The following is a 27,280-nucleotide window of genomic DNA, read 5'->3' on the forward strand; positions in this document are numbered from 1 at the left end:
CCTCCTGTTGTAAAACAACTCATGCAAATGGTTACCTGGCCAGGGTGGGCATTTTCAGCCAGTGTTTCCCCTAACATAACTGTTAGCTATAGCTCATGGAATTAAATTTCTTTTCACTCTTCTGTGCCCTTTCACTGTACTAAATAACCTCTCTGTCTTGGTCAGAAGTGGGGGACAGCCTCCCCCTCACAATTCCCTCAGGGTCTCAAGCAGAGAAAAAGCTTTAAAAAGTTTGAAGGATTGTTTTGGAGACACAGGGTTAAGACAAAGAATCCAGGGTAAGGACAAGGAGTCGGCTGTGAGGAGGTGGGTGTGGGTGTGAGGGAGGGATAGCAATAGGGCCCAGCCTCCAAGAACAGGACCTAATTACCGTATTTCACCAAATTTAAGATGCATAATTGTAATATGTGCCATTATTTTATGAAACACTTCCTACTTTTAAAAAATGCCGCAATTGGGCTTCCCTGGTGGCGCAGTGGTTGAGAGTCCGTCTGCCGATGCAGGGGACACGGGTTCGTGCCCCGGTCCGGGAAGATCCCACATGCTGCGGAGCGGCTGGGCCCGTGAGCCATGGCCGCTGAGCCTGCGCGTCTGGAGCCTGTGCTCCGCAACGGGAGAGGCCACAACAGTGAGAGGCCCGCGTAACAAAAAAAAAAAATGCCGCAATTAGTTTGACTTGTCATCAACTGTTCTAGATATTCAAAGATATTAAAAGGCAAACAGATATGCATTGTAGAATCATTAAAATATGGGTGCCTAAAGCACTGAATGATTATAATGCCCTCACCTCAATTTTTAAAATATCCCACTAAACTATAAAATAAGTGTAAGAGGATTTTTCCCAGTGATGATTACTTTGAAGTGTTTTGGGGGAAATGTTAAATGTCAAGTTCTTTCCCTAAACCATATCTCATCTCCTTTGTTCCCCTGCATGGGCTGAGTCAGCCTGTTGGGTGACCCAGGCCTGCCCTGGGGGAGGGGGAAAGTCACACAACTGAGTCCTTTGAGCCTCTCCCCTGCCCCGAGGGCAGCAGCAGCTGGAAAGGGGCCCGGCTTTATGGGGGAACAATGGTGCCAGCCAGCTGCGGGTGAAGCTGGGCTGAGCAGCCTGGCCTGGCTTGGCCTGGTTCCAGAAAAGTGAGCCTTGCACCTGAGAGTTCCATTCCACTTGGGCAAAGGTCTGAGAGATCAAGGGAGAGTGGAGAGGGAATTCCCTCAGCATTCCCGGTGAACAATTCTATGCATGGAATCCCAGAACCTCTCAGCCAGAGCTCACTCAGGGCCCATGGAACTGAATCACCCCCATTATAAAGATAAGGAAAAAAAAGGCCTCAAAGGGGCTGGAACTTGCCCTTAGGTCACACCATAAGTCAGTGCCAGAATCCAGGTTCCCTTTGATTCATCAAGTCCACTATCAAGTGATGATTTATGCAATCTTTTATAAACACGCCCAGGTCATGTTGCTTTGACAAAGTATCTGTCTGACACATCAGATTAAGCATCTGACCTATCTGATCACTGGAATGAGACGAACAGGACTTGAGGTATGAATACCTCCAGGACAGGGGAGATCTGTGAGTACCTGCCTGGCTTCCACTCCTTCAAACCAATACTTACTGTGACATAGTGACTGCGTTGGTTCGAAGGCTACCTCTAACACTTCCCAGGTACATGATCTTGGGTAAATTACTTTGTCACTCTGGTAACAAGCCTCCAAGACAACAAGCCTCTGTGATTTTTACCTCCTGGTATTCATACCCCTGTATAGTCAGTCCCCTTACACAGTGATTAGGGCTGACCTGTGTAACCACTAGGATATTGCACAAATGACAGTGACTTCTGAGGCTAAGTCAAAAGACACATTTCAGCTTCCACTTTGCTCTCTTGGGTCAGTTGCTCTGGGGGAAGTCAGCTGCCATGTTGTAAGGACACTCAAGCAGCCCAATGGAGAGATCCACATGGCAAGTAACTGGGATCCCGTGCCAACTACCAACTGATTTGCCAGCCACGTGCATGGGCCACCTTGGAGCTGGATCCTCTAGCTCTAGCTGAGCTTTAAGATGACTGCAGCCCTGGTTGATCTTGCTGGAACCTCCTGAGGTGCTCCAGGCCAGAATCACCCAGTTTTTAAATTCCTGCTCTTAAATTCCTGACCCACAGAAATGTGTGAGATAATAAATGTTTATTGTAGGTGTAAACTTAAGTTTTGGGGTAACTTGTTACACAGCAATAGATAATGAGTAGAGTCACTTTTTGCCTCCCTTTCCTCATCTTTAAAATGGAGATGATGATCATACCTGCTTCATAGAATCATAGGGAGGATCCGTGGAATGATGCGTGGGAAGCATCTGACTCATAGCAGACACTAGCAGATGGGAGCCAGTACTGCTGTGTTATTTTATGGTCTTCATTAATTGAGAGCAGAGGCTAAGTACCATGTGAGGAAGGGCCAGGAGGGAGGATGAAATAGAAGCACCCAGTTTCTTACTTATTTTCCAGGCAATTCAGCTCTGATTCTACACTTGCATATCCTCTCCCAAGACAGAAGTCCTTCAGGGAACCTCGATCCCATGTCCTTAGAAGGCAGTGCAGAGACTATTTACTGCTTCTGGAGCATTCCCCTTGAAGGTCTTAGTCTCTACCTACCCCTGCCACCCACCGCCCCCCCCCCGCCCCCTCCGGAGCTTATTTCTTGTTCATCTGCCAGGAAGCCCTATCAACAGACTTTGCTTCATCTCAGCACTTTCCAAGGATGTTCCCTTACCCCCAGCAGCTCCCCAGCTAAGGACTGCTTTGCTCCTTAATCTATCTCTGAGAACGGAGTTTAAATTTTAGCTCCGCTACTGATTTGCCTTTTGTCCAGTCGCTCAACCTCTTGAGCCCCATTTCCTTATCTGCCAAACAGAGACAGTGAATTTTGCCTTAGAATTGTTGAGGGGAGAAATGAAGCCAGGCAACACTGAGGTATGAATGCCTTGTTAAATGGAAAATAAACTGTTAAACACCTTCAGTCTGTCAGGTGCTGCCCAGCTCCTAGCTCTGCCCCCTTAGGCTTCTCCCCACAGCTGGAGCCACTTAATTCTCACAAGCAGGCTCTGCCCTGCTCTGGGCTTGAGAACAACTTTGTTTTTTAATCAAGGGATTTTAACGCGATTTTCTCTCTTTAATCAGGGGCTCAGCTATAAGTTTGAAAATGTGCCCTTGTACCTTCTTCCTATGTCCAAGCCCAGTTTAAAATAAATTACTTTTAAATCGCCAAATTAATAAAAATCACAGTATAGAATATTGATCTTTAAATTTGCATGTACATTGGAATCAGCTGGAGGGGCTAATGTTGATGCCTGGACCCCACCTCCAGAGATTTGGATTTAATTATCTAGGATGTGGCTTCAGTGTTAAGGATTTTTAAAAGCTTCCCTGCTGGGACTTCTCTGGTGGTCCAGTAGTTAAGAATCTGCTTTCCAATGTAGAGAACACAGGTTTGATCCCTGGTTGGGGAACTAAGATCCCACATGCGGAGGGGCAACTAAGCCTATGTGCCGCAACTACTGAGCCCGTGCACCACAGCTAGAGAGAAGCCCACCAGCCACAACGAAGAGCCTGCTCACTGCAGTGGAGGATCCCACATGCGGCAACTAAGACCTGATGCAGCCAAATAAATAAATAAATCTTTAAAAAAATATATTTTGCAAACACAAGAAGCTATAGCACATTCCTTCTGCTTGCTGTGTATTGTTATGTGAAAGTTTGTCTAATGGAGTTGACAAATACATTAGAAACATATTGCAGGGTAATAAAGTGGGAGGATTATTCTAAGCTAGACAGATATAAACATATATCAATTAAACATGATTCTTCCTCACACACACACAAAAGAAGCTCCTGCTTTATTCCCCTGAATGAAACAACTGTTTTCAAGACACTCGTCATCAGATAATGAAGGACAGTGATCCCTAAGAGACTAGAAACAAATGAGGTGAGACCTATGATTTCCCCAAATTACTGTCTGGAAAGAGTTTTCAGGCCATGGTACAGGGAGAGGGAACCCAGGTGAGCCCAGCAAGCACTCTGACTTGGGGGGACAGAGCTGAGAGTCTGGAGAGAACAAGAGGCTAGAGTCTGCAGAGTACCAGAGAGGGGAGGATTGCAGAGAGAGAGAGAACTCTGGAGAACTACTGAAGTATTCAGCTGAGTACTCACTAGCATATGCATGTGAAGAAATATCCAAAGACAGGGAGAGAAGCACCCAAAAGGATTAGAAGTACCAGTGTTCAGTGTTCATGAACAGCAGGAATAGTGCAAGTTCCCATCAGCCAGACTGGGAAACCTCATGATTCACAGGGCATTTTCATTAGGTGGAGTACACAGTACTGGAGAAAAATTAGCCCTAGACTAAGCACTGTTCTGGTCCCACCTAATCTTAAAAGCAAGACCCCAAAGGATCAAACTTTAAATAATTTAACTGCATCCCAGAACAAAGTTCAAGAATACTTAAAGAATTACAAAAATGGGCTTCCCTGGTGGCGCAGTGGTTGAGAGTCCGCCTGCCGATGCAGGGGACACGGTCTGGGAAGATCCCACATGCCGCGGAGCGGCTGGGCCCGTGAGCCATGGCCGCTGAGCCTGCGCGTCCGGAGCCTGTGCTCCGCAACGGGAGAGGCCACAACAGTGAGAGGCCTGCGTACCGCAAAAAAAAATAAAATAAAATAAAAATTGGAGTCACTGGCACAGGGGATGGTAATTTTACTTTTTTAAAATACATTTTAATTTTGAAAATATTCAAATATACAGAAAAGTTGAGAAAATAGTACAATGATCACCCGTACACTCAACATCCAGAGTTAACAATTGTTAACATTTTGCCATATTTGCTTTATCTACACATAGGTGTGTGTGTATGAGTGTGTGGGTTTTTTTACTGTTCGTTCATTTGTTTGTTTTGCTAAACTTTTTGATAATGAGTGTTAGACATCGTGAAACTTCAGCCCTGTGTACCTCAGTGTACATGCCCTAAAAAGAAGGACATTTTCCTTCATAACCATATCATTATCACACACAGGAAAATGAATAATTCCCTAATATCTAATTTCCAGTCCATAATCAGATGTTCTTAATTGCCCATTTTATAGCTTTTTTTTTAGAACCAGAATCCACTGAAGGTTGACAAAGTATTTTGGTTTTATATCTCTTTAGTTCTTCTGGTCTAGAACAGCAGTCACCCTCCTCTCCTTACTTTCCATGGCTTTGATATTTTTGAAAAGACAAGGCCAATTGTCTCGAGGAATGTCTTACATTCTGTCATTAATTGTGGTGTTATTTAATTTATTCCTCTGCCTTTTATGATTCCTATATATTGGAAACTAGTTCTGAAGGTCTCATTATATTTGGGATAAGTAGTTTGGGCCAAAATACAGTGCTTCATAAGTCATGTCAGGTACTTCATATTGTACCACTTCTGTTGGCACATCATGTCAGGCTGTCCCTGTATAAGTGATGCTAATGTTGATCAATCGGTTAAGGTGGTGACTGACTGCCAGATCTCTCTTTTGGAAAAAGGATCTGTTTCCTCTTTGCAATTATCACCTGTGGGGTGATACATTGTGATGGTGGAAACATCCTATTGTACAACAGCCTTTCACCGATGGTTTTGTTACTGAACCAAACTGGGTCCACCCACCTGCCATGCAGTAAAGCCAATCTACTGACACCCGGTTGTGGTGAAGGAAAGTCCAGTGTTTACTGTAGGGCACCAAGCAAGGAGAACCTGCAGCTTGAGCTCAAAAGACCTGAACTTCCTGATGGCTCTCAGGGAAGGGTTTTTAAAAACAACATTTAGAGTGAGGGTTGCAGCTTGTGGACTCTGATTGGTTGGTGGTGAGGTAACAGGGTGGTGTTTCAGAAATCTTAATCATCAGCTTTCTGCTTCCAACCAGTCTGAGGTCTAGTGCTGGGGGTCAGCACGTAGTCACCATCCTCCACCTGGGTGGGGTTTTAGTTTTTGCAGAACAGCTCAAAGATATGTCAGATTTTTACATATATTCCTTGAGGAGGAACTAGGACTCTGTTTTATTGCTGCATTGTTGTCATTACTTTTCTTGCTTAACTGCTTTTCCTTTGTTTCTGCATTCCCTCACTTCTCTCATCAGTAACTGCTTGGGTCTGCTCTTTGGAACTCAGGGAAGGCCAAGGAGACTAAAGCCTTTTCTCTATAAACAAGAAATGGGGGGACACAAAGGGGCTTTTGTACCCAGGAAGGCCCTGTAGGGTCCTGCTTCGTTTTAATCCCCACTTTTCTTTGATACTCTTCAATCCTGAGGGGAACAGGGACAAGAAAGGTAATAAAGTTTTGGTTAGAGAGGTTGATCATAAACTCAGTAAGACACTCAGTTTAAGGGGACTCAGTTTCAGTTTTAGCAGCTACTGATTATCATTCATCAATCATTTCAGTGGGAGATGCAAAATGGTAATCAAATTTTTTTGATTCTGTCATTCTTTCTACATTTATTAGCATCACTCTTTTTTTTAGCATCTTTATTGGAGTATAATTGCTTTATAGTGTTGTGCTAGTTTCTGCTGTACAACAAAGTGAATCAGCTATATGCATACGTATATCCTCATATCCCCTCCCTCTTGCGTCTCCCTCCCACCCTCCTTATCCCACCCCTCTAGGTGGTTGCAAAGCACCGAGCTGATCTCCCTGTGCTATGTGGCTGCTTCCCACTAGCTATCTATTTTACATTTGGTAGTGTATATATGTCAATGCTACTCTCTCACTTCGTCCCAGCTTACCCTTCCCCCCTCCCCGTGTCCTCAAGTCCATTCTCTACGTCTGTGTCTTTATTCCTGTCCTGCCCCTAGGTTCATCATTTGTTTTTTTTTAGATTCCATACATATGTGTTAGCATACGGTATTGGTTTTTCTCTTTCTGACTTACTTCACTCTGTATGACAGACTCTAGGTCCATCCACCTCACTCAATTTCATTTCTTTTTATGGCTGAGTAATATTCCATTGTATATATGTGCCACATCTTTATCCATTCATCTGTCAGTGGACACTTTGGTTGCTTCCATGTCCTGGCTATTGTAAATAGTGCTGCAATGAACATTGTGGTACATGACTGTTTTTGAATTATGGTTTTCTTAGGGTATATACCCAGTAGTGGGATTGCTGGGTCATATGGTAGTTCTATTTTTAGTGTTTTAAGGAACCTCCATACTGTTCTCCATAGTGGCTGTATCAATTTACATTCCCACCAACAGTGCAAGAGGGTTCCCTTTTCTCCACACCCTCTCCAGCATTTATTGTTTGTAGATTTTTTGACGATGGCCATTCTGACTGGTGTGAGATGATATCTCATTGTAGTTTTGATTTGCATTTCTCTAATGATTAGTGATGTTGAGCATCTTTTCATGTGTTTGTTGGCAATCTGTATATCTTCTTTGGAGAAATGTCTATTTAGGTCTTCTGCCCATTTTTGGATTGGGTTGTTTGTTTTTTTGATACTGAGCTGCATGAGCTGCTTGTATATTTTGGAGATTAATCCTTTGTCAGTTGCTTCATTTGCAAATATTTTCTCCCATTCTGGGGGTTGTCTTTTCATCTTGTTTATGGTTTCCTTTGCTGGGCAAAAGTTTTTTTTTTAAAAATTTTTATTTATGTATTTATTTATTATTTTTGGCTGTGTTGGGTCTTTGTTTCTGTGCGAGGGCTTTCTCTAGTTGCGGCGAGTGGGGGCCACTCTTCATCGCGGTGCGCAGGCCTCTCACTGTCGCGGCCTCTCTCGTTGCGGAGCACAGGCTCCAGACGCGCAGGCTCAGTAGTTGTGGCTCACGGGTCTAGTTGCTCCGCGGCATGTGGGATCTTCCCAGACCAGGGCTCGAACCCGTGTCCCCTGCATTGGCAGGCAGATTCTCAACCACTGTGCCACCAGGGAAGCCCTGGGCAAAAGCTTTTAAGTTTCATTAGGTCCCCTTTGTTTATTTACTTATTTATTTATTTATTTTTAATTAATTTATTTATTTATTTTTGGCTGTGTTAGGTCTCTGTTGCTGGGCGCCAGCTTTCTCTAGTTGTGCTGAGCCGGGGCTACTCTTCATGGTGGTGCACGGACTTCTCATTGCAGTGGCTTTTCTTGTTGCGGAGCACAGGCTCTAGGCACACAGGCTTCAGTAATTGTGGCACGCAGGCTCAGTAGCTGTGGTGCACAGACTTAGTTGCTCTGCAGCATGTGGGATCTTCCTGGACCAAGGCTTGAACCCACATCCCCTGCATTGGCAGGCGGATTCTCAACCACTGCGCCACCAGGGAAGCCCCCCTTTGTTTATTTTTGTTTTTATTTCCATTTCTCTAGGAGGTGGGTCAAAACGGATCTTGCTGTGATTTATGTTATACAGTGTTCTGCCTATGTTTTCCTCTAAGAGTTTTATAGTGTCTGGCCTTACATTTAGGTCTTTAATCCATTTTGAGTTTATTTTTGTATACGGTGTTCTAATTTCATTCTTTTACATGTAGCTGTCCAGTTTTCCCAGCACCACATATTGAAGAGGCTGTCTTTTCTCTATTGTATATTCTTGCCTCCTTTATCAAAGATAAGGTGACCATAGGTGTGTGGGTTTATCTCTGGGCTTTCTATCCTGTTCCAAGTATCACTCGTCTACAAGGAAGAGTTTTCCTTTCTCCTAAGAATGAATTACAGGTCCTACTAAGAACACAGGTGAAATGCTTAACTCTTTCCTTTTTTTTTTTTTTTTTGCGGTACGCAGGCCTCTCACTGTTATGGCCTCTCCCGTTCCGGAGCACAGGCTCCGGACACACAGGCTCAACGGCCATGGCTCACAGGCCTAGCCGCTCCGCGGCGTGTGGGATCTTCCCAGACCGGGGCACGAACCCGCGTCCCCTGCATCGGCAGGCGGACTCTCAACCACTGCACCACCAGGGAAGCCTATCTCTTTCCTTTTAATAACCAATAATTAGAGTAAAGAGCCAACATAATAGTCATCTCCAGGACTTCCCTGGTGGTGCAGTGGTTAAGACTCCGCTCTCCCAATGCAGGACCCCGTGTTTGCGCCCTGGTCAGATCCCACCTGCATGCCTCAACTAAGAGTTTGCCTGCCGCAAGTAAGGAGCACACATGCTGCAACTAAGACCCGCTGCAACCAAATAAATAAATAAAATAAATATTTAAAAAACAATAATAAATAAACACTTAACTGCAATTACTTATTTAAAAAAATAGTCATTTCCAACAGTGGCAAGTGAGTTCTGCGTCTCTCTGTGTTATTTTATAAACTCATAGATTTTTATTTATTCAATGTTTTATAATTAAGTACATTCATTTTTTATTGTTAATACTCACATTGTCCCAAATTTAGTCAGTGAAAGCCTCTTCGAGCTGTTTTTTGTTTCCTATTGACACACTCTTATTAATCCTGAGTGCATTCATATTTTTTGGCATAACAAGATGTTCCAGACTCTGCTTATAGTTTTCCCCTGCAAGCTCTAGAATCAGCCATTTCTCCAAAGAGCCCAGGCCAATTTTAAAGAATAAGATTTGAGCTCAAGTTATGCTCATCGCTACTGACTTATAATTACTTCCAGGCCCTCCTGTTCATTGGAATGTTCTAGGAATGAATATATATGTAATCATGAGGTTATATATTTTTTCCAACTCATAAATGTTTTTTCTGAACTTCTTTGACTTTATATTCCGATCTCTTTTCCCTTTTATGAAAAATTTTGATTCCTAATAGTAACATATTTACTTATTTGCTTTATCCTACATGATACATGCAATAGTTCCAAAATTGCCATACCAATATTAATTTTTTTTATATATTGTTATATAAACAACAAGGTCCTACTGTATAGCACCAGGAACTATGTATATTCAACATCCTGCAATAAACCATAATGGAAAAGAATATGAAAAAGAAAGTAACTGAATCACTTTGCTGTAAGCAGAAATGAACAACATTGTAAATCAACCACACTTCTACTGAAAAAAAAAAAAAGAATGAAAAAGAGGACAGACTTCAGATCCTATAGATTTGAGAAAAGAAAAAAACATAGTGACAATGGAAATACTAGGTGAAGTTTTGGTCCTCAGAATTTGTGGTCTCAGGGAGTTCAAGGACGGAAGGGAGGAGGTGGTAAAGGAAAATTGAGGGTTCAGACTTGGTGTGCAGATATGACCCTGGGAGACCAAGGTCACTGGAAATGAGACCAAGGAAGGCTCTCATGTTGAACCAATCATTCTAGAAGGATGACAGGAGTAGAAGTGAGAAGTAAGACAATCAGTCTTTCCACAGGGGAGGAAACAGAGGTCAGAGATGATGAGGAACATTCTCAAGGTCATATAGTGATCTTGGCATTGAGGCTGGGTTTTGAAGCCAGCTCTACCTAACCTCAGAGCCTGGGTCAAACTATTATTCTACTGTTGAACCAGTGAGTTCAGCCTCTGGGGATGGGTCTCTGAGTTGCTTCTGTCTCTTCTCCTGTACCAGGCCACCTCATGCCAACGACTGAATGGGTTACCCCAGTCACCTGCCCCCATCATCTCTGAATCCTGCATTCTTCCCTCTGTAGTGGACTTCTCCTCACCTTTAGCTGGCTGTCTCCAGAATTTGTTCTACCCTGGTAGCTGAATCTATAGTTCCAGATCCTGCTGTTCATGGCCTAGTCTGTCTCACGGCTACACCGTCTTCTTACATGGACTGTAGGAGAAATGATAGTGATAATGAAAATAACAACACCTGTTTCTATTACGTTTGTCAAGCATCCACTCTATGCCAAGCTTGGCATATATCTTCTCTCATTTGGTCCTCACGACATCTCATTATTGTCCCCATTTTACAGATGAGAGCACTGGGACTCGGAGAGATTACATCACTTGTCCAGGACCACACAGCTGGGATGTTGCAGAGCTGGAGTCAATCCAGAATATTTCTGGCTTTCACAGTCCTTGTCCTTTGCAAATCATGAAAATTAAATAAGATATTGGACAAGACAGCCTTTGTACCAGTATAGCCCAGTCTCATTAAAATAACTTTTCAAAATAATTCCGTGTTTCCTGGCCTCCATCTGCCAATGCAACCTGGCATCCCCTATCAAGTCTCCTCCAAGAATTGCTTGGAATCTCTGGGGGTGTCTTACCTGCATTCTAGAACTAGTCCTGCCAGCTGCCATGTGACCTTATTATTGCTAACCCTAAGTGAGTAGGCGCTTACAGTGTTCCTGGCATCTGGACTAGCCCTTTACACACATGATTTCACATACATGTCCACACACCCCTAAATAAATAAACATATGTATAAAAATATAAATAAAATATTGTTTCTATTTCACAAATGAGGCATAGAGGAGTGAGGGTAGTAGCTGCTGATAGAACCCAGAGCTCAGGGTTGGCAGAGAAAGCTGTAGTGTCTGTTCCCTGCAACTGTGACCCTGGCGTCTCTCCTGGCTGGAATCCTCAGGGTGATTTTTGAGAGTTGTTCCTAACAGTACACAGCCCCCAGGTCTGGTGCTCAGGCTCTTATGGAGATTCTATGAGCCACCCAACATCTTTTAATAAATTTCTTTTCTGCTCAAACTCAGGAGAGTTGGTTTGTTTGTTTGTTTTAAGATGTTGGGATAGGAGTTTATTAATTTATTTGTGTATTTTTGCTGTGTTGGGTCTTCGTTTCTGCGCGAGGGCTTTCTCCAGTTGCGGCAAGCGGGGGCCACTCTTCATCGCGGTGCGCAGGCCTCTCACTATCGCGGCCTCTCTTGCTGCGGAGCACAGGCTCCAGACGCGCAGGCTCAGTAGTTGTGGCTCATGGGCCCAGTTGCTCCGCGGCATGTGGGATCCTCCCAGGCCAGGGCTCGAACCTGTGTCCCCTGCATTAGCAGGCAGACTCTCAACCACCACGCCACCAGGGAAGCCCCAGTGTTTTTTTTTTTTTTTGCAGTTAAGAATCCCAATTGATACACCCTACAACCCTATCAGGTATCTGTATCATTTGTATTATTTTAAAATTATTTTTGAGTTATTTAATTTTTTAAAGTAATGATATAGGCACTTGTGAATCCACCACCCCACAACAAAATGCAGAGCCTTGACAATAACCTGCATCTAACACTATACCCTCCTCCCCACCCAACTCTTTTCCTGACCAAGGTAACCATCTTGAATATTATGCTCATCATTCCCTCTCTTTTTTATTTTTAAAAATGCCTGTTGAATTATACCATGTATATGTAGTAAAATCACAAATATTAAGTGTACAATTCAAACTTATATGTGTGTATGTACAGATTTTTGTGTAACCAGATCAACATATAGAACATTTCCCATGCCTCAGAAGGTTCCCTCATGAGGGAGGCTCCCCTCCCCGCTAATTCTTCCTGCTCTAGGGTAACCAGTATTCTTATCCCTATCACCTTATGTTTGTTTTGCCTGTTCTTAAACATTAAAAAAAGTACACTTCTCCTGATGGGTACTCTTTTTTGTCTGGCTTCTGTCACTCATTGTTATGTTTGTGCAATTCATCTATGCTTTTGCCTGTGGTAATGATTTGTTCTTTTTATTACTATATGTATAAACATAGCATAATTAATTTTATTAATTCTCCTATTGATAGCATTGGGGTTGTTCCTTTACTTTTTTTTTTTTTGTTCCCTTACTTTTCTTGGTATATTGCTTTATTTCATCTATATGTATTTCTAAAAGTATCATTTCCATGTTTACAACTGAGGGAACGGAAGCTCAGAGAAGTTAGGTGACTTGCCTGAGGTCACACAGCAAATAAGCAGCAAAATCAGGTTGACTCCACATTCCTGACCTCTACACCTCAACTGCAAAGGAGTGGGAGAAAGCTCTTCCTCTTTCCACTCTCTGGGACTGAGGGATGGCCCTGGGTGTCCAAAAGACCCAGGTGGCCTGACCATCCCTGGAGGCAGCAGGATTGTATGCAGCCTGGGAACTCTGTGCTTGTGACATGAGCCCATTCTGACCCTCCTAGGCAGCAGTCACAAATACCAGACAACTTTCATGACCACTGTGCTGTGCAGTGTCTGGAAGGCTCAGGAATCAGGGCTCAGCTTCTGTCCCTCTCTAGCCTCAGGCCAGGCTGAGTGAGGTGTGGAGCCACCAGACAGGCAGGCCCAGGCAGCTGTGATGGATGGCCCTGGGCTGGCTCCCAGCCACACTTGTCCACACCCTACCTTAGTACTTTGTCCTTGTCTGTATACACTCTGTGATGAGACTTACTCATATTTTTCTTTAAATCAACCCACTTTAAAAAAAAACTTAACGATTTTAGTTAATTCTTTAAAAATTTTTTAATTTAAAATTTTTCAAATAGCTGATATAGATATCTGATACATTATTTAAAAAGTATGAAAATGTTTTCCTCCTACTTTGTCCCCCAGCCACTCAATTTCTTTAAGAGATATACAATCTTATTCTCTTCCTTTGTGTCATCCAGAGATGTGCTATGCATATACAAGCAAATGAATATGTAATCTATTCATTTTTATTTTTGACCAAATGCTTAGACCTTATTTCCTAAATAAATTGGAGATGGTTTCATATCAGTACATGTAGATCTGCCTTGCTCCTTTTTTTTTTTTTTTTTTAAGGCTAGCATAATTTTCTAGTACCGTAATTTATCTTATCCCCTACTGATGGACTTTGTCCTTATTTCCGATCTTTTCCTATTACAAACAATGTTATGATGGATCACATGTTCATCTGCTATTTTGCTCCTTGCCTATTTATCTAAAGGATAAATTCTTAGACATGGAACTGCTGGAACAAGTGGTGTATGTGTTTTTTAAAACAACTTTATAAAAAGTATAATTGACATACCATAAAATCTACAATTCAATGATCTGTAGTAAATTTATTGTTTTTCAATCATTATCATAAACTATTTTTAGAACATCTTCATCACTCTAATAAGGCCCCTCATGGTCATTGACATGAGTTAATTCCCATTCCTACCTCCTGTTCCAGGCAACCACTCATCTACCTTCTGTTTCTATAAATTTGCCTTTTCTGGACATTTCAAATACATGGAATTAAATATACAATATGTGACCTTTTGTGTCTGGATTCTTTCCTTTAGCTTAATGGCTTTCAGGTTCATTCATGACACAGCATGTATCAATAGCTCATTCCTTTTTATTACTGAATAGTATTCCATTGTATGGATATGGCACGTTTTTAAAATTCATTCTTCAATTGATTGACATTTAAGTTTCTTCCCCCCACTTTTTGGCTATTATGAATAACGCTGCTGTGAACAGTCACATGCAAGTCATTGGCATTCATTTTTTTCATTTTTCTTGGGTAGATACATAGAAGTGGAATTGTTGGGTCATATATGTAGAAGTGGAATTGTTGGGCCATATGATAAATATATGCTTAGCTTTTTAAGAAACCAACAGACTGTTTTCCAAAGTGGCTGTACCATTTTACACTTCTACCAGCAAAGTATGAGACTTCCTGTTTCTCCACACTCTTGCCAACTTTGTTATTGTCTGTTTTTTTTTTTTAAATAACCACTCTAGTGGGTATAAAATGGCATCTTATTTTGTTTTTCACTAATGGCTAACGATGTCGGGCATCTTTTCATGTGCTTATTCCTGTACTTTCTTTAGTGAAATGTGTTCATATCTATTGCCCTTTTTTATTTTTTAATTAAAAATTTTTTTTAATTAATTAATTTATTTATTTATTTTTGGCTGCGTTGGGTCTTTGTTGCTGCACCGGGGCTTTCTCTAGTTTCAGTGAGTGGGGGCTACTCTTCATTGCGGTGCACAGGTTTCTGTTTGTGGTGGCTTCTCTTGTTGTGGAGCACGGGCTATAGGTGCATGGGATTCAGTAGTTGTGGCTCACCGGCTCTAGAGTGCAGTCTCAGCAGCTGTGGCACACCGGCTTAGTTGCTCCATAGCATGCGGGAAGTTCCCGGACCAGGGCTCAAACCCATGTCCCCTGCATTGGCAGGCAGATTCTTAACCAATGCACCACCAGGGAAGTCCTTATTGCCCCTTTTTAAATGGGGTTGTTTGTCTTCTTATTATCAAGTTTTAAGAGATTTTTCTATGGAGGGTGTTGGGGGAGGGATGGATTGGGAGTTGGGGATTAGCAGATGCAAACTATTATATAGAGAATGGATAAACAAGCTTCCATAGTATAGCACAGGGAACTATATTTAATACCCTGTGATAAACCATAATAGAAAAGAATATGAAAAGGAATGCATATATATGTATAACTGAATCACTTTGCTGTACAGGAGAAATTAATGCAACATTGTAAATCAACTATACTTCAATAAAATAAAATTTTTAAAAATTACCATACCAAATTCTACCAAAATAGTTACCTATGAAATAATATGATGTCTGGTATTTGCTTCAAAAGAAGCCATCGGCAGAGGTAATAGATGAAAGCTATTGTTAATGAGTTGCTATTTGAAGCTGGGTGAAGCTGGAAATCCATTATACTATTTTCTTTTCTTTTATGTATCTTTGAAATTTTTCATAATGAAAAGTTTTTGTTGTTGTTTTCTATTTCAGACAAATTTTTGCAAGTTGTTTTATTTACAATGCCAACTTTTTGTGTGTGTGTGTTTTGTTTTGTTTTGTTTTCGGTACGCGGGCCTCTCACCGCCGTGGCCTCTCCTGTTGCGGAGCACAGGCTCCGGACGCGCAGGCTCAGCGGCCATGGCTCACGGGCCCAGCCGCTCCGTGGCACGAACCCGTGTCCCCTGCATCAGCAGGCGGACTCTCAACCACTGCACCACCAGGGAAGCCCTGTAAAATCATTTTTGATACTGAATGTCTTTCGAATCTCCTCAGCAATTTTCCCCTTGATCATACTGGCAACAGTCTTGCAGGTAACATCAAGCAAACCTTTGATGTCTAAGTAGTTTGCTGCCAGTATAAGCTCAAAAAGTGTTCCTTGGTCAACTTTCAGGAATTCTTGATCCCAAACAGGGATATCATCTGTTCGATTTTCTTTGCTCTCATCATCCTCAGGAGGAGGAGGACCATCCTTGTGGTGGGTGCACCACTGAATGACCTTTTTTAATATTGCTGCATTAACATTTGGCTAGGGGACTGGATCATCATCTCCTTCATCATCAATTCCCAAATTTTCCAACGTGGTCTTAATAGTCACAGATTGTTTTGCAATTTCAACATCAACTTCAAATATCTCTCCATCACAACTCTGCAACTTAACTGAAGGCATGGTGTTAGGATTCAAGGAGATGGCAGGCCAGAGGTTGATGAGAGCAGGGCGGCGTCTGCAAAAAGAAAAACACAAAAGCTAAGAACAAGGCCAACACCTGTTTTGTTTTTTTTTAATTAATTAATTTATTTGTTTTTATTTTTGGCTGTGTTCGGTCTTCGTTGCTGTGCGTGGGCTTTCTCTAGTTGCAGCGAGCGGGGGCTGCTCTACATTGCAGTGCGCGGGCTTCTCATTGTCGTGGCTTCTCTTGTTGCAAAGCACAGGCTCTAGGCCCGTGGGCTTCAGTAGTTGTGGCACATGGGCCCAATACTTGTGACCGGGCTTCAGTAGTTGTGGCACGTGGGCCCAATAGTTGTGGCTCGCAGGCTCAATAGTTGTGGCTCATGGGTTCTAGAGTGCAGGCTCAGTAGTTGTGGTGCACGGGCTTATTTGCTCTGTCGCATGTATGTGGGATTTTCTGGGACCAGGGCTCAAACCTGTGTCAGCTGCATTGGCAGGTGGATTCTTAACCACTGTGCCACCAGGGAGGCCATTTTTTTGTTTTATTTGTTTGTTTGTTTTTTTATGGCCACTTTTGGTACCACCTAAAATCATTTTGTGTGCATCATCAGTCCACAACCCCTTGGAAGATACTGGCTTAAAGGATAAGAGTGAGGGCTCTAGAATCAGGCTGACCAAATTTGAATCCTGCTCCACCAGTTACTAGTTGATCTCAGGCAAGTCCCCAAACCTCTTTGGCACACAGCTGCCTCGTGTGAAAAATCAAGCACTAATTTTAATTGAACACTTACTATGGTCCTGTACTGTGTTAATGTTCTGTCATTTTATCCTCTCCACAACCCTAAGAGTTTAGTCCTGTTTCACAGTTGAGGAAGCAGCCTGAACACACGTGACTGAAGCATTTGACCTTTCAGGACCTGCCCCTCCTCCCTCCAAGTTTAGAAGGTCCTCCAGGACTGAAAACAAAGTCACATGTTCCTATATCTCTAATTGCAGCCTTTACCGCCTCTGAAGTTTACATGAGTCAAGGCTGAGTTCTAAGATTCCCCGGAGTTTCTGGTCTGATGACACCTTTCCATCTTGCATAATGTGACCTAGATGCTTGTCTCTTGATTCCATTTTTGCTTGAGGAATTTGCAGGCATGACTTTTTTTTTTTTTTTGAAAGACAGGTATAATTCAGTTTAGGATAGACATTTCCAGTGAGAACTGTGGGCAAGAAGTGATTCTGGTCTGCAATCTGTAGCTATGGGCCAATGGGGCTTTCCTAGGAGAGGGACAACTTCATGTTTGAGAGCAAGAAAAGAGGTAATGAGGATAATGAACAAGACTAGGAGAAGCTCTGGCATGCTTTATATTATCTCAGGGAGTTCTTCAGTCCTGCAAATGCTCCTCTGAATCTAAATCCTCCCAAAAACTGGAGGAGGAGGTGCTGAGCACTTTTTATGGCTATTTATTACTGGTCCTTGGAGGCATTTAATTTCACTACCCCAATGGAGAAAGTGTATAAAGCCCTGGAAGTAGGGTTACCAAATAAAATACATGATACCCAATTCAATCTGAATTTTAGATAAACAATAAAAAAAAATTAGTGTAAGAATGTTACATGCAGCATTTGTCACATATTTATACTAAAAAATTATTAATTTTTTATTGCAATTCAGATTTAACTGAGCATCCTACTTATTGTTTTTTAAAGAACCATTTTGGTTTTTTGGTGTTGTTTTGGGTTTTTATAATTAATTAATTTATTTATTTATTTTTGACTGTGGTGGGTCTTCGTTTCTGTGCGAGAGCTTTCTCTGGTTGCAGCGAGCAGGGGCCACTCTTCATCGCGGTGCGCGGGCCTCTCACTATCGCGGCCTCTCTTGCTGCGGAGCACAGGCTCCAGATGCGCAGGCTCAGCAGTTGTGGCTCACGGGCCCAGTTGCTCCGCGGCATGCGGAATTCTCCCAGACCAGGGCTCGAACCCGTGTCCCCTGCATTGGCAGGCAGATTCTCAACCACTGCGCCACCAGGGAAGCCCCTTCCTACATTTTTATTTTCTAAATCTGGCAACACTACCTGGGAGGGAGGGACTGAGGTGCCTAGGGACAGAACTTGTGTACCTCATTTTGCAGATGACAAAACAGTCTTTTTTAAAAAATAAATTTATTTATTTATTTAATTTTTGCCTGCATTGGGTCTTCACTGCTGCACGTGAGCTTTCTCTAGTTGCGGCAAGTGGGGGCTTCCTTGCAGTGCGCGGGCTTCTCATTGCGGTGGCTTCTCTTGTTGCAGAGCACGAGCTCTAGGCGCTCGGGCTTCAGTAGTTGGGCCATGTGGGCTCAGTAGTTGTGGCTCATGGGCTCTAGAGTGCACGTTCAGTAGTTGTGGCACATGGGCTTAGCTGCTCCGTGGCATGTGGGATCTTCCCAGACCAGGGCTCAAACCTGTGTCCCCTGCCTTGGCAGGTGGATTCTTAATCACTGTGCCACCTGGGAAGTCACTTTTTTTTTAAAAAAAAATTTTATTTATTTATTTAGGCTGCGCCGGGTCTTAGTTGCGGCATGCAGGATCTTTTAGTTGTGGCATGTGGACTCTTAGTTGCATGCCGCAGCTGAGAGTCCACATGTCTAGTTCCCCGACCAGGGATCAAACCCAGGCCCCCTGCATTGGGAGTGTGGAGTCTTACCCACTGGACAACCAGGGAAATCCCAACAAAACAGTCTTAAAGAGGGAAAATGATGAGCCACGACCTCAGGTCTTCAGTGATTTCTTTGGGTCCAGATCTGAGGCTCCCACAAGCCCCATGCAGTGTCTTCTCTCCATCAACACACAGTTCTGCCACTTTTCAAGTGTTTCCCTTCCTCTGGCATTGAATGCAGAATGGCTCCAGGGAAATGGGGGACAGCAGCATGACTAGCAGTGTGACTAAGTGTTCTGCAGGGAAAGCCAGTAAGTGACAGGTGGCATGTGGGCTGCTGGGGTTTCTCTCCCCACTCCTTCCAGCTCTTCATCCCTGCTTCCTTCTCTCTCCAAAGGCCTGGGAAACTCCTTCCCTTGCTGGTGGGGGCCTCTCCCAGGCTTCCTGCCCCTGCTGTAGCAGGTCTGGGTCCTGTCTCAGTTTGACGTGGCTGTCCAAGGCAGAAGAGGGTATAGGTGGCTCAAGGCTCTATTAGCCACCAGTCCTACATTCTGACCAGGCCAAGACTAGACTGGCTTTTGGATCAGGGAACTTGGGAGCCAGAGCCACACAGCATGGGAGATGAGGAAATGCCCAGGCTGGAATTCTCTGCCCTTACCAACCCAGCTTCTCCTTGGAGAACCACCAACTAACTACTTACCCTGGATGTCCTAGAATCTTCACAACATCCTAGGAGGTAGTATCTATTATTCCTATTTAGAGATTTGGCCACTGAGGTTCAGGGGATTTCCCTAAAACCCCTGAAGTAACATGTTGATAGTCAGAACTAGCTCCTCCTTGATCTACGTGCCTCTGAAGAAGCCTGACATTAATTCTGCTAGGTTCTACCTCCCAGATCACAGCTAATCTACCATAGGTATGAGCAAGAAGGTTAGGATATCATAGTCCACCCAGCATAGTGGTTCTCAAAATGTGATCCCTAGGCATCAACATCACCTGGGAATTGTTAGAAATGCAAATTCTTGGGCCTGATTCCAGAACTTCCTGACTTAAGAAATTCTGGGTGTGTTACTTGGCAATCTGGGTTTTAATAAGCCCTCCAGCTGATTCTGATGCACTCTAAAGTTTGAGAAGCTGGCATGTAGTAGAAAGAGATGCATTTTTGGAATAAAATGAGTATACATTTAAAACATATATTTGTTTTGTATATACTTTTCTTGACATATAATATACAGAAAAATACACATATCATAAATATGCAGCTTGATGAATTCTCACAAAGTGAACATGCCTGTGTACCAGCACCCAGGTCAAGACACAGAACATTTTTACCAGCCCCAAGAACCCCTTTTTTTGTCTCCTTCCTGGTATTACCTTCCCTCAAAGGTAATCACTATCCTGACTTCAAACACCATACATTAGTTTTGCCTAACATTAGATAATTTAAAAATTGTATATGAAGACAGAATCTGGAGCGGACTTCGGTTGGATCCCTGGTTCCTGGCTGAGTGATCTGGACCATTCATCTAATTTCCTTGAGACTCATTTCCCTCTCTGTATAATGGGCATAAAAAATACCTCATACCTTAAAGGCACACTGTGTTCCCCAATCTTGCCTAGTGATAAGAATCACCTGGGGCACTAGTTAAAAAATCCGCATTTCCCCATTCTTTTTTTTTTTTTTTTTTGCGGTACGCGGGCCTCTCACCGCCACAGCCCCTCCCGCCACGGAGCACAGGCTCCCGGGTGCGCAGGCCCAGCGGCACGTGGGATCCTCCCGGACCGGGGCACGAACCCGCGTCCCCTGCATGGGCAGGCGGACTCCCAACCACTGCGCCACCAGGGAAGCCCTCCCCCATTCTTAATAAGACAAAAATTGGTTGGGGGTGCAGAGGTAATTTTTTAAAAAAATTTTTTTTTCTAAATTTATTCTTTTGTTTTTGTCATGTGGCGCTGTGCAGCTTGCAGAATCTTAGTTCCCCAACCAGGGACTGTACCTGCGCCCTCCACAGTGAAAGCGTGGAGCCTAACCACTGGACTGCCAGGGAATTCCCTCTGCCCCCCAGTTTTTTTGTAAAAGCATAGATATATGGCACATAAATTGATAAACAGCATGTTTGTGATATTAAAATTTCATGAGGGAATTTAGGAAAAAATGTCTAGGACTTCCCTCGTGGTCCAGTGGTTAAACCTCCGTGCTTCCACTGCAGGGGGCACGGGCCTGGACCGGGAACTAAGATCCCTCATGCTGCATGGGGCGGCCAAAAAGAGAAAAAAAATGTAAAAATGTTCCTTACAGAGATGATAATTTCAAAAAAAGGTGAGAAACACTGCCTACCACAATGATTCTCCAAGTGTGGTCTGTGGTTAAAAATGCAAAATCTGAGGCTTGACCTCAGAGTTACCAAATTGGAAATCCTGGGGGTGAGGCCCAGCAAACTATGGTTTAAGTCCTGCGCTTGATTCTGATGGGCACTAGAGTTTGAGAACCATTGCGCTAGACAATGTGAATGGGGTGGGGTTATAGGAATCTGTATGTTTAACAAGCTCTCCTAAGGTACATTGCAGGAAACAATGACATGGAGGATTTGAAAGTATTTGAAAAGTGTAAGTGACTTTACAGATGGTAAAATACTATTTTCATTAAGAGGAACACGCTAAACAATAATAGCAAAGGTCACTAATTACTAAGCACTTAGTTGTGCCTTTGAGTCCACTTGCACAGTCTGTTCTCACAACCCATGGCGGAAGTTAAGAGGTTGGACTCTGAAACCAGACTGCCTGGGTTCTTATCCAACTTGTGACTTGGTTTGTGCATCTGTAAAGTGAGGAAAATGAAGGTACTTCCCTCATAGATTTGTTCTGAGGATTAAAGAATCTTATTGATCAGGGGACTTCCCTGGTGGTCCAGTGGGTAAGACTCCATGCTCCCAATGCATGGGGCCCGGGTACCATTCCTGGTCAGCGAACTAGATCCCGCCTGCATGCCACAACTAAGAAGTCCACACGAAGTCCACATGCAGCAACTAAGACCCTGCATACCACAACTAAGACCCCACGCAGCCTAAATAAATAAATGTGTTAAAAACCAAAAAAGAATCTTATTGATCAGCTCTTAGAACACCTGCCATGTTGGCACCACTTACGTTTAAGCTGTTTTCATCATCCCTAAGTGCACCCTGTTAAAAGGTGGAGTTGAATCCAATCAATGCAACTCCTGAGTGTACTTTCCTAAGGACTAAGCTACAGTTCAGTGGTTCTCAAAGTGTGATCTCCTACCAGTAGTACACCAGAGAGCTTGTCCGAAATGTAAATTATTAGGTCCTATCCCAGATCTGATGAATTAGAAACCCTGGGGGTGGGGCCCAGTAGTCTTAAGTTTTAACAAGCCCTTCAGGTGATTCTGATGCACGCTAGAGTTTTGGATCCGCAGCTACAGCTTTTAGAGGTTCTGGTGTGTGATTAGGAGGGTTTTCAAAAAAAGCCTGGAGGTACTGGAAGCAATCCAAGCGTCCCTCCCACCTGACTGAGCGCAAACCCCGATTTAGCTGCGCTCATCAGCCTCTGCGAGCTCTTGCTGCCGGCAGCGGGCTAGTGCGCAAGACCTTCTGGGGCTTGTAGGCCGGATCGCTCTCGAGCTGGAGGCGCCTGCGTGTTGGCCGCCAACTCGCTCTAGTAGCTGTGGTCCGGGCTCGGGACCGGCTGCCATCTTAGTCGAGGGACGCAAGAGTCGCCGCCGCCCCGAGTCCCGGTAAAAACCCGTGGGCGGACTGGAGGCAGTTCTGGGGAGAGGGAGGGTCCTGCATAAGCGTGTCCGAGGAGAACGAGGGATGGAGGAGTGCGGCGCGTCAGTCGGGACCCCAGAGCCGCGGCTGCTTCCTCTTCCCTCAGAGCCGGTGCCCGTGGGGGGCGCGGGGAGCTCGGGCTAGTGGCAGGGGCCCGGCGGGGGTCGGGGTGGGTCGGCTGGACGCACCCAGCGGCCACTCTTGGGCTCAGGCGTCCGGAGCCCCTAGCCTTACGGGCGCCAACTTATGAGAGGTCTGGGGCGCAGTGGGCGCCCGCAGGGTCTGGCCCCGAGCCCCTCAGCCCCGCCCGGGGGCCACTCTGCCGCGGCCCGGCCTACGCGCGGGGCCGGGCGGCAGCGGCAGGCGCGGGCGACGTGGCCCTGCGAGGGGCGGTGGCCGGGCCCACCTGCCACCCGCTGCCCTTCCCGAGACTTTTTGGAGCCCCCACTCGCGAGAGGGGCCCAGTACAGCGGCTGCCTCTCTTCTCTCTTCCACTCCCCTCCTCCCTCCATTGTCCCCCAGCATGGTGGTCCCGGCCCCGGCGTCCTCCTCCGCGCCCGCTGTCGGCGCGGAGTTTTGCAGACGTGGAGCTGTCAGTGTCCTTCCTCCTGAGAGTGCCCTTTTCTTTAGTGGAGAGAAGAAAAAAAGTAGCCGTGATGAGGACATGACTTAGGGGTGACTAAGTGGGGAACTCAAGTTTTCAGACTTAGCTCCGGGCCGCGACTCAAAGAGAGATAAACACACGGTTTTTTTGCCCCAGGTAGACGTTGGGCCCCAAGTTAGCGATGTAACCAGGTGAATTTGCAAACTACCCGAAATCCACGGTTCGCAGCAACAACTCAGCTTGTTGTCTTGGTTATATTCATATCTTAATCTTGTTAGATTTTCTGCCATTATTCAACAGCTTCATTATACTTTTTTGGGAGTGAGGGGTGGGGAAGGACGAGTGGGATTTTTCTTTGAAAATTAACGAGGCACTTGAGCCAGACACCTATCATTGTACTTAGTTGGGGTCTCGCATGTATTCCTAACATAATTAGGTCTTAAGGAAGTACTAAAGGCAGTGTATTTCCACCCTGAAAATGGGCTAAGGATTTGTTTCTCAGCCGAAGTAAAGTTCTCATGGCAGCTCTGTTGAGAGGCTTCACTGTGTATTCATAGGTTTACTCAAGGTACGATTACTTCATTTTTAAGATTTAGAAATGAAGGTGGAAATTCACCTGCTTTTTTGAACAGTGAATGTAAATTTTTTGGAGTGTGAGTCCAAAAGGAATTCCTTCATCTTCAGCATATGAGTCAAGTCAGCAAGGATATGATATGAAATAAACAAGTGCAGAATACTTCTTCAGTGTATTCTAGAATAAATCATTTCTACATTAGTTAAAGAACTATCTTTACACCTATTGGAAGAGACAAACCACTAGCCCCCAAATTTGACCATTAGAATAATTAGGGGAGCTTTTGAAAAGTAGAAATTTCAGGGCCTCATTCCCTGAGATTGATTTAATACCTTTGGGTTAAAACTTGCCTCAGGCAATTCTGATGGTCTTAGGAACCATTGAGACAAACAATACTTTGGATAAACCAAAAAGCTTTGAGACAGTAGAGGAGGTAACCAGTTGTGTCCCGGTTGACCTGAGAAGGAGGAAGGATCTGCTTCTGGACCTAAGTTGGGTGTTAGGTGATGAGTAGGATGGGGATTGTGATGGGGAAAGGGAAGGAGGGCAGACAGAGGAAACACCTTAATACTGTGCGTAAATGGGAGAGGATTGTGGAAGAAAAAGAGAGCAGGGAGTGGGATGGGGAAGGAGAGCACTGTGGATGTGAGGCCAGAAAGGTAAAAGGCTACTATATGAAAAGTTCTAAGTATAATGCAAAAAAACTTGTTTTATGTTGTTAGCAATAGATACACATTTTTGAACAGGGAAGTGATATGAGTAGATGTTTGCTTTAGAAAGATTGCTTTGGTGACAAGAGTGAAAAAGGATGGAAGAGTGGCTGTTGCAGAGGTCTAAGTGAGAAGTGAAAGGCTTGACCTTGTAGAGAGGCTGTGGGGATGATCAAGGGATTGGATTTAGTTCTTTACTAGTGCAGTATTGTTGCCCTGTTTTTGTATGAGGATTTCTTTAGGACTCGTCTGAGTAAAAGGTTCCTTTTCTGTCAAAAGAACCCATTAACAAATCAGAATAATATTGATAGGTTATGTATGTTAATGGTATCAGAATGTATTGTTCTTTAGCATCCTTGATCAGGTGCAATTTGTAGAATTTGGAGATTAGACTGAAATTTATGACTATCAGTACTATTGATTTAAGCTTGTTGGAAGTGTTTTTCTCCCACCCTCAGAAACTTGGTTGTAGAATTTTAGAGTTGGAAGAGATTGTAGAGATTATCTACAGTCTGCAGTGGCAGATATATTTTGTTTTATGGGCCAACTTTCATTTGAAGTAGCTACCAGAGCCCTGTGTTGAGAAGGATTTTGATCTTATGCATTCTCTGGGAAAGTGAGTTATGATTGATTAGTGATTCCTCCTGTAGACACTAGTTATCTAATGGGTAGTATATGTGCCAGGTATATGCTATTCTTAGACTAGTCCAACCTGTTAGTTTTCTGTTTGTTTAAAAAAAAAAACTGGGACTTCCTGGTGGCACAGTGGTTAAGAATCCGCCTGCCAATGCAGCCTCCAAGCCCTGGTCCGGGAAGATCCCACATGCCGAGGAGCAACTAAGTCCGTGTGCCACAACTACTGAGCCTGCACTCTAGAGCCCACAAGCCACAACTACTGAGCCCGTGTCACAGCTCCTGAAGCCCACACACCTAGAGCTCATGCTCTGCCACAAGAGAAGCCACCATAAAGAGAAGGCTGTGCACCACAACGAAGAGTAGCCCCCGCTCGCTGCAACTAGAGAAAGCCCGCATGCAGCAACGAAGACCCAACGCAGCCAAAAATAAATAAATTTAAAGAAGAAAAAAAAAAACTAGTTAAGAATCAGAGCTAGAAATAGAACCAAGTTTTGTAACTTGTAGCCTCTTCTCCAGTGTATCAAGATGAATGTGTGCTAGTAAAGAGCTTTTGGTATTAGACCAAAAGAAAAAAAGTATTTCTAGCCTGAGCCTCTTCACTGTTTAGTTAAGAGTTTAACAAGGAACTTTGGCCTAGAAGTGAGTTTTGTTGTATTCATTCTGGCTTAAGAAATTTGTGTTGGGACTTCCCTGGTGGCGCAGTGGTTAAGAATCCGCCTGCCAGTGCAGGGGACACGGGTTCAAGCCCTGGTCCGGGAAGATCCCACATGCTGTGGAGCAACTAAGCCCGTGTACCACAACTACTGAGCCTGTGCTCTAGAGCCCGTGAGCCACAACTGCTGAGCCCGCATGCCACAACTACTGAAACCCACGCACATAGAGCCTGTGCTCCGCAACAAGAGAAGCCACCTTAATGAGAAGCCCGCGCACTGCAATGAAGAGTAGCCCCCTACTCACCGCAACTAGAGGAAGGCCGTGCACAGCAACAAAGATCCAACGCAACCAAAAATAAATAAATAAATTTATTAAAAAAAAAGAAATTTGTGTTAGTACTCATAGGAAATAGTGTTCCCCCCTCCCCCCCGGCTTCCTTTCTTGTTCCTCACTCTTCTGTTTTGGGTTTTGGGGATTGGTTTCCTTTATATGAATTAAGGCAAAAGTGTATAAAGGTTTCCCCCCCCCCCCCTCCTATATTATAGCACCTGGTCGAATTCTGGGCTCATAATAAGCACTCAGTAAAGGCATGTTGATTTTTGTGGCTGTAAATGATACTGGCTTTGAGTCAATATAAATTAGCAAGGGGGCGGGTTGCAGAACTGAATTGCAGCATTCTCTGGTTGAGAGGTCAACCCTCAGTTAAAAATGTTGGGTTGGAAACTAGCCTCATGACTAGAAGTAGTTAACCAGAAGCTGTTCCTTGCCTCTGTCCTCTTTCAGTCTAGCAGTGTACTGTCCTTGGAGAACTACTGCCAACTCAGCTCTTTACTTCTTTTCAGAACTGGCTATACTCTGATCCTTGGAGTACTTTTCTTTTCTTATCCCTAGGAGCTTCCAAGTTGCAAGGATAGTCCTTACTGTGACCCCAATAGAGTATGTGTTTATATGGCCATCCTCGTTTTGCCATGTAGCCGTATGCAGGTGGGGGTCACCCCTTAAAGAATGTGAGTCATTTTCTCCCCGACTCACCTTCTTATCCTGCCTGCTCCATCAAAAATTATCTGTGCCATGAAACTTTTTAAAGGACATTGTGCTGTCAGATTCCTGAGGTCATTGCTGATCTGATGTGTTTAACCATAGGAATAATGTGTTAATGGACCCTCCTTCCTCTCTCAGGTAACATGCATTTAACAGTGGCCTTCTGGAGACAGCGCCTTAACCCAAAGAAGTGACTTCAAACAGTGAAAACTTCAGGTATGGTGGCGTGCCTGTGAGAGAGATTGGGGGGCAAGAATGTTGCTGAGGGTGAGCCCTGGTCATATTAACAGCTGTGAGGAGGTATGGGGAGACACCAGTGTTCATGCTGGCTAAATCAGTTGGTTGAAGAAATAGACATTTCTACCTGGACCTGAAACCCAAAGCTGCCTTTAGAAGGATTAGCCATATTGTA

The 27,280-nt window shown here is 44.0% G+C and overlaps 1 protein-coding gene and 1 pseudogene across 2 annotated transcripts in view; one reads left to right on the forward strand and one right to left on the reverse strand.

Moving 5' to 3' along the window:
- Window positions 1-15,774: 15,774 nt before the first annotated feature.
- LOC115839193 (S-phase kinase-associated protein 1 pseudogene) lies at window positions 15,775-16,297 on the reverse strand (annotated as a pseudogene).
- Window positions 16,298-22,521: 6,224 nt separating this feature from the next.
- The window catches only part of ITCH (itchy E3 ubiquitin protein ligase), a 122,139-nt gene continuing 117,380 nt past the window's right edge, over window positions 22,522-27,280 (forward strand). For both annotated transcript variants that reach the window (XM_060284724.1, XM_030830844.2), the window contains exons 1-2: window positions 22,522-22,615; window positions 27,007-27,084. The gene's annotated coding sequence lies outside the window, so the exon portion shown is untranslated. The remainder of the gene's footprint in view (window positions 22,616-27,006; window positions 27,085-27,280) is intronic.

The sequence above is a fragment of the Globicephala melas genome, chromosome 15 (genome assembly GCF_963455315.2).
Source record: "Globicephala melas chromosome 15, mGloMel1.2, whole genome shotgun sequence".
In the NCBI taxonomy this organism is placed as follows: domain Eukaryota; kingdom Metazoa; phylum Chordata; class Mammalia; order Artiodactyla; family Delphinidae; genus Globicephala; species Globicephala melas.